The sequence below is a fragment of the Helicoverpa zea genome, chromosome 2, assembly GCF_022581195.2.
Source record: "Helicoverpa zea isolate HzStark_Cry1AcR chromosome 2, ilHelZeax1.1, whole genome shotgun sequence".
Classification (NCBI taxonomy): domain Eukaryota; kingdom Metazoa; phylum Arthropoda; class Insecta; order Lepidoptera; family Noctuidae; genus Helicoverpa; species Helicoverpa zea.
Genome location: NC_061453.1, coordinates 5,469,051 through 5,482,897, shown reverse-complemented (window position 1 = coordinate 5,482,897; position 13,847 = coordinate 5,469,051). Strand labels below are relative to the sequence as shown.

The window sequence follows — 13,847 nt, the reverse complement described above, 5'->3', positions numbered from 1 at the left end:
CGCGCTGCATAAAAGATACTAAGATACTTATGTCTCGGGTACCCTTTGTTCGAAGCCAGGCTTGTAGGTTACAGCTTACTTCCAATCCTTCTTGCCAACTTAAATTACGTTTTATGCTGGATATAAAAGTATCCGAAACTAGCTCAAGGATTTGTTTTGCATAGGTCCGTTATTATAAGTGGAATTATAATGTAGTCAAGATTACGATCTACATTAAAAAATAACGAATGTTTTCCCTTCATGTTTTGTTTTAGCTTTGAAATAGTTGTGTTGTTGTGACTGGTTTGAAATAATGGATTTGAATTTGAAGCGGACCCGAGTATTAATATGAATATAGTTTTTATAAGGGTTTAAGTTCGTACCTACTTGAAAATAACTACATAAGCTCTATCAATGCCATTATAAAATTCTTCTAATAAAAACTATGCTGTCGTTCATTAAATTATGACGTCAAGGGATTCAGAATAACCTCTAACATCATATTGAACGTTGTACACATATGTAACCTGTCTGATAAATGGTTCAAACATATTAAGAATATCAAGGAAGTGCCCAAACAGTTTAACACCCAGATCACGTCGGCAATTTTTTATTGAGGAAAACAAAAAACTCTGGGTTAGTCCTACCTACTTAAAGAATAGGCCAATGACAACTGGGTCATAAAAGTTTTGCCTTGTAGCTGAAAAGAGTGTATATTTTTTCGTTTATAACAAAACCAACTTCAACTTAAAAATTCTAAAGACTCTAATTTGGCAATAGGCAAGAGGTCCGATAAGTCTGACACCAGTCTATCCAAAAGGTATTGGGTTGCCCGGGTAGGTAACTGGGTTGAGGAGGTCAGATAGGCTGTCGCTTCTTGTAAAGCACTGGTACTCAGCTGAATCCAGTTAGACTGGAAGCCGACCCCAACATAGTTGCAGAGGTCCGATTGGCGCCCAACACAAAACTTCAGTATAATTTTGCTCATTAAGCTACGCCAACGCTACGTACACAAATTTAACCACTAGGTACATAAATTACCCTTCAATTTCATATCCTGGTATTCCTAACGAAGCAAATTAGTCTGCAGCTAATAACCAAGTGCGACTTGGTAACTAGGTGTCTGGTGTCTGCATAATTTAATACGTTTACACGACAATACAGCCATAACGGCGCACGCGTCAGAAAGGTCGCAAGTTGTAATTTGCGCACGCGCACCCAATTGCCGCTTATCCAGCGGGCGGTTTTATTATGCTCGTAATGTGTTTATCTCAGTTAAATAAACATTTTAATTATGAAGGGACCCGAGGTTTGTAGTGGTTTTCGTGCCTGAGATTTTAAATCAAATGTTGTGTGTAAACCTTTTTTTAGTTAATATACCGACACGGCATGTTTTGACCAGCTTTTAATGATCTATTCCTTTTATATTAGTATAAAAACTCGGAATAACCATCGAGGAATTTCTTCCTCATCAATTCTGTAAATAGCGGGCAACTTGAATGACGTTAATTACTTTCAATTATATAAGAAAATTACTAAAAAAAGCTCTATTAGTAAAATCACTACTATTACTCGACTATAAATGATTAATTATGCCATCATTACCTACAATCTTAGTCATCAATTCAATGAATTGCAAATTATATTTTACGGAAATCCCAAAGCGCAGACCGTATTTTTCCAAGTTTATATCCATATTGAAATACCGACTGACGAATTAAAAATTCAGGAACAGAATCGGTTAAAGAAAAGTACGTGTTATTTGGAACCCGTTATGCAAAAGAACGCCAAAAACTGTACTCGTACCGATATTCATGAATCATTCCGGTTTGCTGTGCACTCCAAATGTTTTTGCATTGAGCAAATTTTGGTTGACATTCCCCTTTGATTGTACTGGTGCAAGCACCGAACTTCCTCTTTTGGTATGGGAAAGCAAATGTGAAATTAATGAATAAATTGTTCAAATTACCCTGGGGTCACCCACACTCATCATCGTTCAGTTTTATGATCTTTCTGGGAAAAGTTATCCTCTAGAGAGGGAGCTTTGATCTTTATGCCTGGCAGACAGGTTAAGACGCCATAAATATAAAAGGTTGAATCCTGTTTCCTCATCAAGCTTTTATATAAAAAAGTTCAACATGTTCCGTAAATTAAGATTGACACTGATTATATTCATGCTTCAAAAAGCATTGTTAACCTTCTATACCAAAAGCAAATATGATAATATAATTAACATCATACAAATTAAACCTGTTTTAGCACCGTGCTTTATCCAAGCAGTGTTGCGACAGAGTAGCTATAAGTACGTTTATTAGCTGAAGTTCCAAGAAATAGTTCAAGTATTCTGGTCTTTATGAGCCACTTTAGCCTAACGTTTGCTATTTGCGTCCAAAATGATGTTAGATAATTGTACTGTCCAGTCTTTTATGAGCCTTTGTTTATGTATTTTATTGTTCAATTTAATTCTTCCGTGACGATGTAGGCCTAGGATTGTAAATATGACGTGATAGTGACATAACACTGTCAAAATTAATGTATCAATGAAGGCCGCCGCAATTATACAAGTAATAATACAACAAAAAAGGTTTTATAAAAAGTTAATTCGAACTTAAAGACTTTGCAATTCCAAGCTTTACTGTACCTACAGGGTCTAGGTGTTAGACCCGTCGGCAGTAAAGATGCAGTAAAAGGAATTAATTCACGTAATTCCCTCCATGTGGCCGTTGTCCAACAATCTCGTTTCCTTAACTTAATCACTATAAATGACTCACTATGGCGAAGGTCGTCGGCCCGATGTTGAAGCGGAGCCGCGGCAAATTGATGCTTCTTTAAGGAAGTTCCGAGAACCACAACAACTTACAAAAAAGGCCTTCCCTCCCAACCACTGCCAGAATCACGATTTTAATCGCGCTAAAGTGTAATGGAATGCCTGCTTACTCTTTTGCATTTTCATCATAAAATGATGGGCAATTTGAAATTCAAAGTTTAGGATCCGTGGTTGTATTTTTTGCAAGGCATTTTTTATAGGAATTGTTATTAACAAGGCATTTTATATAAGATACGGTTGTTTATTTATTGTAATGAAACCTGATTTTAAACTGTTTACAAACTACGAGTAACGGCATGCAGCGCCAAATAAATAACGAAGCTATTTCATAAATTATCCGTGTAAACGTTTACGGCATAGCTAAAACGATCAATCATTTTGATAATTTATTGAATCTGCTGCCGAAACTGTATAGAAGGTGGTCTGGTTACGTTTTTTTTAGCAATTTTAAAGATTAAAACATATTTTCTTGCCTATAGACTATAGACACAATTTTATGGTTCATTTGTGTGTAATAGAGTTTCTTGCAAAATGCGGACAAGTACATAAGTTTAAAAAATATGCGTATAATACGCTCGATGTTTTCGGTCTACATTTGATTGTTACTTTTCCGCAACCGTCGTCGTGGAAAAGTTGACAGCAATGTGCAATAAATAAAGACCGTAGAATCTCGTTATATGTGTGTAATATGAATAAAATGTAGACAAAGATCAATATGGCATAATTACAACGGCAATTACCACAATTGAAATGCAGCACGATTAAATTCAACACAAACGCATTCAAGGACGGCGGTTATACGAAAGCGCAGTGCGCAACAATTGTGCCTGCCTACACGGTCAAACTTATTGGCTATTCAACGAGCCCAGATAGACTGTCTATAAAACAGATTGGTCACACGACGTAATTGCACGGGTCAAGGCGATTCTGTTCGATACATTTTGTGGTTACGAGCAAAATAGTGACTCAGTTCCTAAACATTCCTCCCTAATCAACCCGTTTACGTTACAAAGGAGAATTCGTTTTCTTAAGTACCCTTTTAGAAAGGTAAAATGTGGTTACTGCATTAACTGCTCGAAAAGCGATTAAAATAGTTTTGAAGTCGATGAACTAGAACAGTTTGACTGATAAAAGATAGAAATACTTTACGTTAGAAATTAGGAATTACCAGTAGAGCTGACGACGACGCGGCAACGGCGACTTAGCTTCGGCCCATAAATCTTAATAGTCCATCAGGTGCTTACGCTCCGAAAGTGGGTACAAACATTTGTTCCACTGCAGTATTTCATAGACACTAAATTTGAGACATTTCCAAGACTGTTACTTGTTCGCTATGGTTCACTCTGACAAATGTCAGAGGCAAATGCACGAATGGATCCAAAGCGATGTTTTGAGTAATATCTACAATTTGACCTATTGCGCTCTCTGGAATCCGATAGAATGTAGACGTAGCTCACATTAAGCCGCGCTATACCTATATTATTTCTGAATTCCATGTCAAGGAATTTAAAATAAGGATAATATTATATCGATTAAAGGCAACAAAATGGCGTAGAGTATTATACTCGTAAATGATAATATTGAAGCATCCACAACAATTTGTAGTCCAATCATGAACTACGATCGTTGATGATCATCATGAATATAAACTATTGTTGATTCATGATTCATCGAACTGGGATCTTTTTTTATCAGTTTTGTGTTTCAAATAAAACGATTTCCAATCTACCTGGCCTCTCCACTCAAGTTCTGCGGTTAGCGAACCTAACATTATGCAGCCCCTCAATAAATTCCATCTTCAAAAATCATCGTAACTTATCCATGTGTGTAAACTTTTATGGCATTATATTTAAAAAGTGTAAAAGTTATGTGCATTTCATAATATCCAGTATTCATATATCTGATCATAATAACAGGTTGGAAACATGACAGGCAACTAGTACTGTCGTTATTCATTGAGGTATGGCTAAGTGGGTCTCAACGTCTCGTCGCCCTTGCCTATCGGTCCACTCTCCGTATTGAATGTCATTGTCTATTCAATTGTATCTATTGTGTTTCAATCTGCAACTTCGTTACTCAGATTATCTAGCAGGTAATCTTATTTTGTGAATTTGTTTTTTTACCTGAATTTGTTGGCACGAGTACCAAAGTGTTCGATTGTCACAATAAGGCCAGTCATTGTCAGGTCAAGGCACCCGTTTTAACGCTACTTTAGTGGTAACATACTACCAGAGCTTGACGGTAACAGCTTCCTTTATTTCTTCTGCCAAGTCACGTTCTTCTCTTAAGTATTATTTAAACACCGATAAAGATAACAGAAATTAAGTGGAAACGAAACAAGGTTCATTTTATGTTAATCTTATTTTTTAATCAAACGTTTCAATGGATTTTATACTCAATTATCATCATCGAAATAGGCCTGTGGTGCGTAATTACCAGAGACATTCACAAAATCACCTCACCAATTCAGAAATATCATATTTGTATGTAAATAGTCTTTCTTCATATTTATTCAAGCAGCTTGTTTTAAACACAGTTCAATCATTACTCAAGGATATCGGGTATCCGTTCTAGGGCTTCCTGGTGCTTACAGTTGCTTGCGTTGTGTAAACCTGTCTTGTTGCTCAATTAATCGGTTTTCGTTTACTGTAAGACAATTTCGGGCTATTCAATTGCACTTAACGACTTCCTTATGGTTGCTTGCTTTCAGTCTGCAAACTTTTTCTTCTTTGTAACCAAGTTTTGGGAAGCGTTTATCGATATGACAAGTTGCATTCAATTCAATACCTTAGCAAGCTAAGGTATTGGCATGCAAGTACCAACTTGGCACGGCCCCTCACCTTGTAACACCATAAGTAATTCATTCCTTCCGTTCATTCTGACTTGAATGAATAGGTACTGAATCAACTCTTCGAAATATCACTGTAGAACATAGTCAGGTTTTTCTACACTCCCATTTAGTTTTTGTTCCAGTATAATCTACGTAGGCCATTAATCTTTCATATGCTTGTACATTATTTCGTATTAAACTTCTGATCAATGACGTAGGCAAACTGCGCGTAAAGGTATGTATGAATCATAACCCCTTTTTATTCCTTTAAACCCGAGCTGGGAATTCCCACGAGTTTATAGCTTCAGGCTTCGATTTCAAGTTCGTAGTATAGCTTATTTAATGACCGCAACAGTTTGTTTTTATTTAGATTGCTGGAATAGAATTTTTTCATGTTATTTTGAACATTCGCAGTTTTGAGAATTGCGGCTACAATCTGCATCGTTTCAAGTTTTATTTGAAGGTAAGTCTTGGCTAACAGTCATCGTATTGATGCCTTAAGATTGTCTTTTGTTACTTTGTGCGGGACATTGGCGAGTCGTAAAAAGGCTTTCATTAAATCATGCTGGGTGGCCAGTGAAGTTGATCGTACAAGGAAAACGGTTTTGCAGTAAAATGTGAGATGTTCTGGCACAACGCCAGACGTTGCATCAGACCGATGTCACTAAATGTTCGAAAAGCATTAGAACGGTAAATATTGAGGATACCTTCTTGTCATATGCAATTGTTTCCTCTTAGCTATCTAATTAAAGAAGTTGTTATCAATTACTTCTTATTATTTATTTACAAACGAAACTATTATTTTGCTGTAGTAAAACATAAAAAATATTATAGAACTAACTCCAATCATATTAACATGCTAAGATAAAAGAGGTGTGATGCATATTTAAATAGTTAGACATTACTCACTATTTGAAGAAGCTGAGAGAATGGAATGCAATTCAAAATACTAACAATTTACTCAGAATTAATTTCTGAGCCATGATTCCTTAATATCAACATTCCAATGAATGCGTTTGATTTTAGTGACACATGCGAGCTCATTCTATTATTAGAAAAACTTGTTTGAAACAAAAATGAAGCTTATAAGAGAAGAAAACTGCAGGTTTTATTTAAGGACACTTTTGGATACGTACAAGATCAATATCAATTCCCGAATCTTACAATTTTGTATTTAAAAATAGGCATTTAAATAAAGAACAACCTCAAGGACGACTTTTTAAATTGCGTGTTGATCGTGCAGCGGTGCAGCGAGCGAATCTGTAAGTCGATCACGGTGACATGGCGCCATGCACGCACGCACCGTGTCCATAGGAATGCCACTAGCCTAGCCGCCCTCGGTCCCGTTGGCTACACCTACAGTTCAGAACATTACAATAAATGATTATTTATCATGCTTCCCATGTTAACATGCTCCGTAAATAGCCCTAGTGTGTCTTTGATCTTTACATCGTCTAGTCCAAGTCGGTTTCTGCGAGTCCAAAAATAGCGACTTCTTTCCTTGTATCATGTCAAGAATAGTTCATACCATAGCAAAGTCAATGGGCAAGAAAATTGGCCGCTAAACCGATTCTCCCGTCACGTAAGTCTTCGTTGCTGAAATATTGAGCAAAAGGTTCTCAAGTACTTATATCATGTGATAAAACAGCGAAGTAAAGCCAATTCAGTCGAAAGTCATGCTCGCAAGGTAACCAATCCATTGACCTTTATTTAATTAATAAGTAGACTGAACTACTAAACCGTTGCAAGCTCATATAAAAAGCTACCAATGCCAAGTAAAAAAGTAAACATAGCTATCTAATTACAGTTGATACTAAGTGCATTGAATGTTTGTTTATTGAACGGACACCGCCAAAGACAGAAGGTGATTAGTAGGAGCGGTTGCTTACGTCAGCAAGTAAGTGGAGACTGGGCACTTACTTAGTGCTCGTAGGTATGTATGTTCGTATAACTAATGAGAGTCAGGTTTCTGTATCAACACTGGCACGTGGATTTAATGTGCTAGTGACTGGCGTCATATTTAGAGAAGCTCTTATGGTTTCCTCTCTATCATTCCTTGATAGTATACCTATTATAGAATTCAGTCTAGTGAGTTTAGTAGAACTTGGCCGAGCCGCTTATGTTTGATGAAATTCGATACAAAAACTACATTTGAAACCAACTTCCGTATTTGAAGTCAATTAAAGTAACCAATATTGCAACTGAGATGGCCCGTTTCACTACAACGGCACATTCCTAGGCGTAGGTCAAGATTCGCATTGCCTAAGGTTTTTTACATCTTTGGCACACTTCCAAATTACTTTTAAATAGATACTAATGTGTTTTTTATTCAATTCAAAATGAAAGTAGCTGCATTTTTTTTGGATATCAGCACTTGCAGGTTCAATTGCTTTCTAAACACTAATTTGATTGAAAAAAAGCATAGAAAATTTTAGTACCTAAACTATAAGTACACGCTAAATCAGAATTCTCAAGAGTCAAGATTATTAATTACTGTAATTATAGTCGGCGTGTGAATGTTGCATACCACAACTTTTATTGCCAACCAGGAATTTATTTACAACGTCGTAAGCGAGCTTTTGTTATACAAATGTAATGTAACAGTACTGCTGATAGATTCTGATTAACGTCCCCACCATTGCACTTGGACCTGCAGAATGCATGCATGAGAACTAAACGATTTTTCCTGCAATATGATGAATCTCAAAAAATAATGGCTCTGGCTGCCATAAATTAACATGTTCTGATATTTCATGGATAAAGAAATTTTTCTCTTCTCTCTCTTTTATATTGATAAATGATGATTTTAATAATAAGTTAACATTAAGTAAATACCACTGGTCTTTTGATAAACCATCATGAAACAAATGCAGATTTTTAAAGACTCTCTAAAATGTCTACCAGGGCAAAATCATAAAACTTCGTCGTGGGTAAAAACAATACTGCACATACCATTAACGTCCGAACGCGAGTGAGCGTGTGTGAAACGAAGCTTGTTGTCGAGCTGACGGTGCGAAAGGCTCTAAAATAAGTTATGGCTAATTCCCGGCTTCAGTCGGTGGCGTGGAATGCAGTACGGCGCATTGTACTCACTTATCTAAACACTCGGACCTGGCCGGCCACTAAATGCTGCGCCACTATTGGCTACACGCCTGTGCCTTGAACAATCGTTATCATTTGACTTTTGCATTTTCAGTCTGTTGCTCAATATAAACACCTTTTCAATAAGAATAGCTGGTGAACAGTTCAGAATTTAACGCTTGCAGCTATTGAAGATATAACAAAGTCTATATTAAAATAATAACACTTTCATTGAAGAGAATACCCCATAGAATATGACGTTTGGACGCACCTATTTAATATTGTATCTATTATATAGACAGGTGACAGGTGCATCAACAATGAACTAAATACAAATGACATTCAGAAAGTCGACGTACTTTCTCAATGTCATTTTCAGTACACCTTTGACGCAATTGGATGTTCAGGTTCAGCGATTGAAGTCATGGTCAATATTATACAAATATTTAATGTTTATAAATAAGTAATTCCATTTCGTATTATAAAAGTTCAAAGGACCAGCCACAAATATGTACTTACCTATGTGAAAAGTTATTATTAGAAGTAATCTTCTTTTAAAAAGGAAAGCAATTCAACACGATAAAATATCGCTGTCCATTCACATAAGTCAGGCTATTAATTCATCAAGTTGATACCCCAGCAGTAAACATACCAGGTTCTCTTTGAAAGGGGTGCATTTCTTTGGAAGCTTTGTTACCAGCGTAACATGACCTCTTAAACCAATTATAAGCCCCGAGAAGCGTTCGGGCTCTCTGTATTTTGAACGGTCACATTTACCTGGTTGTGTCAGTTGGATGGGCTGATGAATAGACTCGCTTCTTTGTCCAAGCCAGACTAATAAGAATACTGCCAACAGAGAATTGTGCGAATTGTTACGCTTAGATGGGCGTGCATAAATGACAAGCGGTTAAAAACTGATTACCTTTTGGATATCTGTGTGAAATTGATTTATCGCAGAAAATGTAATTTCTTCTACACGTGTGTCATAATATCATTGAGTGAGAAGCTAGTGGGTAGTGGCATTTTTGTTGATGTTGACAAATATTTAATTTAGTTGTTTCAAGTGTCATGTGTTATAATCAGCGTCAGAACTTCTCTAATGAAATGTTAGCTTAATTTCTTTAGAAACCATTTTGAATTGAGATTAAATCGTACGCTGCAGGTAGGTTCAAATCAACCAAAGTCACTAATCATTGTGTATTGTCCTAAAACCTTTTGTGTTAAGAGTACAATGTGAATCATTAGTTTGTACGGGAAGATTTCATTGGATGAATCTGTTTGACTTGTAGCTATTCACCTTTCATCAATTTAGTCTGTCTGGTCCATTGTGTCCTGCGTGCCGTATATGCTGTCGCCGTACATATGTGCCGGTCTATTGATTTAGTCCAACGTCGGAGGGGCGTGATTCAAGCGTGACGCGAGGTATGCCCGCGTATTCATTAGGGAATACTGCAATTCAAGGGCATGTTTTATGTATAGATTTTAGTTCCAGGGGTGGCTTGTTAGTCATGCTTCTAGCAAAAAGTGCAGTCACGTACTCCCCACTTGTTAATATTGATGAATTACGTTACGGCTCCTGTAATTATGTATAAATATATGCGCGCTGTTTCGCATACTGCGTTGGTGTACTTTATGACAATTACGTTCATGGCAAATATTTGTTCACCGATGTAGAACTGCAAAAAGTTGTTGGTAAGACGAATAGAAAATGCTTGTGCCATACTGTTTACATTCTGCTTTCTCCCTTTTGACCCTAAAGGTGACCTAACATTGCAATTATACAAAAAATAGTCAATAGTTACTAGAGGAAACAATAACTAGGTACCTCACATGACGGTTCAGTTATTGTAATCTTTGCTAAGGACGCAGCAATTCATACAACTGGCTAGTCATGTAGCAAAAAACTGGTACTTTTGCGGTTGACAAAGCCTGGGATGAAGAGGTCTTAGCTTTCACTTATAACTTGATTTATGTGGATGCTTCAAAATACATTTATAAAAGCATCGTAAGCGGATTTGTGCTTTCAACTCCACACTCCCCGCCTTTAGATTCCGCAAATACTTTGCCTTAAATGGCATTCGAAGCTCAGGATATTTCTCAAATACCCAGGAGCTTTCATTTTATAATAAAAGGGCATATGTAAAAGCCTGACCGCCACCTCAAGCTCATATTGCGTTACTGCAGCAAGTCAAGTGTGTTGTTAAGTGTGCATTCTACGATTCTCTACAAAATCATCAATCATCCTTTTGTTATCAGATTCGTCCAGTTCTTCCCCTGTACAATCCTCAATTCCACTTACTAAATTTTCTGCGGGAATATTCCATTCTTTTGTACCTTTATAATATTTGCGAACTGGCAGGTTGACACTTGCCATGACTCAAAGGTAAGCTTTTGCCTTCGTCATCTGGTAAGCATTGTCATTGAACCACGCTGTTCCTATTTTGGGCACACTTCAAATCCTATGCGGTTAAATTCTCATGTTCTTTTGCATTCTGTTTTTTTGTGATTAGTTTGATTTAGTAAGCGAACAAAACCACAAATGAATGTGTTTCGTTTGCCTAATTATATACACTTCTATCGCCTTTCGCAAGATCAGTGGAGCAACTTTGTAGCATCATTATAAATGTCTTAGATGCGCCAAAGATATCGTTGTGTAATCTTATTAGAATGTTAACTGAATTTATGGATCTTCCTTGTTCAAGATATCTTCGTGACCTTCTCGAAGGCAGTGGCTTACAAAACGTAAAGTTCAAATGGGTATATAAATATATATTTTTAGTATCCACATCCATGTTGGTTCCGTTTATGTATTTGATCATTTGATTTGGCAGTACAGAAAGCAATACTTGTAGTTAGTAATGGTATAAAGCAGTGTTGCGAGGAAGTGTGAATGATGTTATGACGATAAGCTGCAGACTGCAAGCCGCATGTGTATACATCATTACCGTTTTAATGAACAGTATCTGACGAGAACTGTGTGCGATTGATAAAAAACAACGTTTTCACTTTCGCTGAGATCTTAATTAAACAGTCGCCGAGGTTTTAAAATGTCACGGAGCACCTTGACGACACATTCGAACTTTAACGTAACTAACTCTCGCCGGGAGTCTGGGCAAGTCCCCACGCAAATATAAGGATCTCGGACACCAAGGACCTGTTATCCCTCTCACGAGATAGAAAGTAAAGATAAAGGACCATTTAAAACGTTAATAAACTTACCGGAGTGTTATGTTTATTTTTCCACCCACTAATATACAAAAACCGCATTTGCGTGGCCAGGGTGCACGCAATCGTCCCGTTATACGGCTTGATTCACCATTGTCCATAAAAACATGGGATATTGATGAGTTTTATGCACTTGTATGTTTTAACTTGCGATAAAGCAAGTTTTTGTAATACACATGTACCGAAGCGACACAGGCGACCCGGGTGGCGGCGCGCGGCGTACTGCTGGCTGGCCGGCTATACTCGTTTGGGCACGCGGTGCGGCTCGGAAGCGGCCGACGCGCCTGGGACGAGGGACCGTGAAAGAAGGGCCACAACCCGACTGCGTTTTTTGTCCCATCTAAGATTAGCAACAACAACGTCTGGCTGGGCCATTCAAAGGGGTTCGGATTGGGCACCCGCTTTTAACGCAGTTTTAGCACTTTAGAACCGATAGCTCACGCTTGCAGTGTTGAAATGTAGACTTGGTAACTGGGTTTTGGATTAGATTATTCCGTAATTCTAATTTTGCTGTACATAAATAACATTCTTGTTTAAACTGAGAGATGTTATCCAGAGTTGCTTAGCTTGGTAATAATATCGGCAAACTGCTGTCTGGGTTGGATTTTTTTTTGTTTTTATATGCTGGTGGGGTCAGCTGGGATGTAATGTTAGGATACAAATGTGCCATTCTAGTCGAGAGGCCGAGTGTGTCAGACTTCCGGGATTGCCGGCATGGAAGCCACGACGTAATGTAATAGAAAACGTATTGCACAATTTCCTGTTCTGTTGGATTACCTACTGGGCAGGGTACTGGACTGAATCGTATGTTTTCTGCATTTGGTGATTTGCCAGCCACTTACAAACATGATTATTTGAATAAAAAGTATCATTATAGGCACCTTACCTGACTAATGAATGAGGTTTATTTTTAAATTATTTTTTTTCCATGCTCAACTTTTTTTAAACAACTTCCCAAAAAGAAGGATGTTTGTATTTTTTATGTTTGTTTTCGCATATTTATCTCCGTCGATTACCAGCCGATTTAAACAATTTTTTTTTGGTTTTAAGGGTTTGCCTACTCCCCGTTGTCATTTTATTTATTTTATGCGACGTAACTAAACAAACAGTTGAAAATACATATATATAAAATAATTAATAGTACATTACGCCAATTATGAAGTACACAGAAAAGTATTATTACAATTAGCCGATAGTGACATAAATTAGCAGGTAAGCATTATAGTTTTTGTGTGTATTTGTGTGAGTGTGTGTGTGTGTAGGGTCTGCATGGTGTAGGTGTTGTGAAGTGTGTAATTTCGTGTTCAGTTCATGGTGTTTTCATTCTAATTGTGTGATTGATTCGGGATTGCAACTTTTTTTCTAAACGCTTTCGTCTGTTTAAAAAGGGGTCAAGTGTTGAAAACTTTTCGTTGTATAAAGCGGGAAGGCGCAGAAATGTGGACTTCTTCATATACCTACCTAGTTAGTGGAAACCGAAGTGGAAGCCGAAGCCGAAGTGGAATTGAATTTATCCGCGAAGGTAATTGTGGAAAGTCAAATTTATTATTATAAAGGATAGTTTTGCTGTACCTATGACCTCATGTCATTCATCTGCCGTCTATCCTATGAAATATTTAAATTATGGTATCGACATTTTTGTTTAACTTATGGGCAAATGTAGCGCTATTGAGTCGAACGTTGCAATATTGCTATAAATTATTTTCATTTTAATTGGGTACTTATTACGCACTGTTCCCCTTATTTCAACGTTGTTTGATGGCCATAATTTGTCATTGATATTTGTTAATAGTCCTACGTAACTGGTTGTATTGTTATAAGGTTTACTGACTTACCTATAAGAAGTACTTACCTATTTACGTAGAAGATATAATAAGCATGAAGGTATTTTTCACCTTATTTACA

The 13,847-nt window shown here is 37.1% G+C and overlaps 1 protein-coding gene across 1 annotated transcript in view; it reads right to left on the bottom strand.

The window, feature by feature from the left end:
• The window catches only part of LOC124639495 (beta-1,4-glucuronyltransferase 1-like), a 52,162-nt gene extending 39,964 nt beyond the window's left edge, over window positions 1-12,198 (bottom strand). The window contains exon 1 of the mRNA XM_047176888.1: window positions 11,937-12,198. The gene's annotated coding sequence lies outside the window, so the exon portion shown is untranslated. The remainder of the gene's footprint in view (window positions 1-11,936) is intronic.
• Between the last annotated feature and the right edge of the window lie 1,649 nt (window positions 12,199-13,847).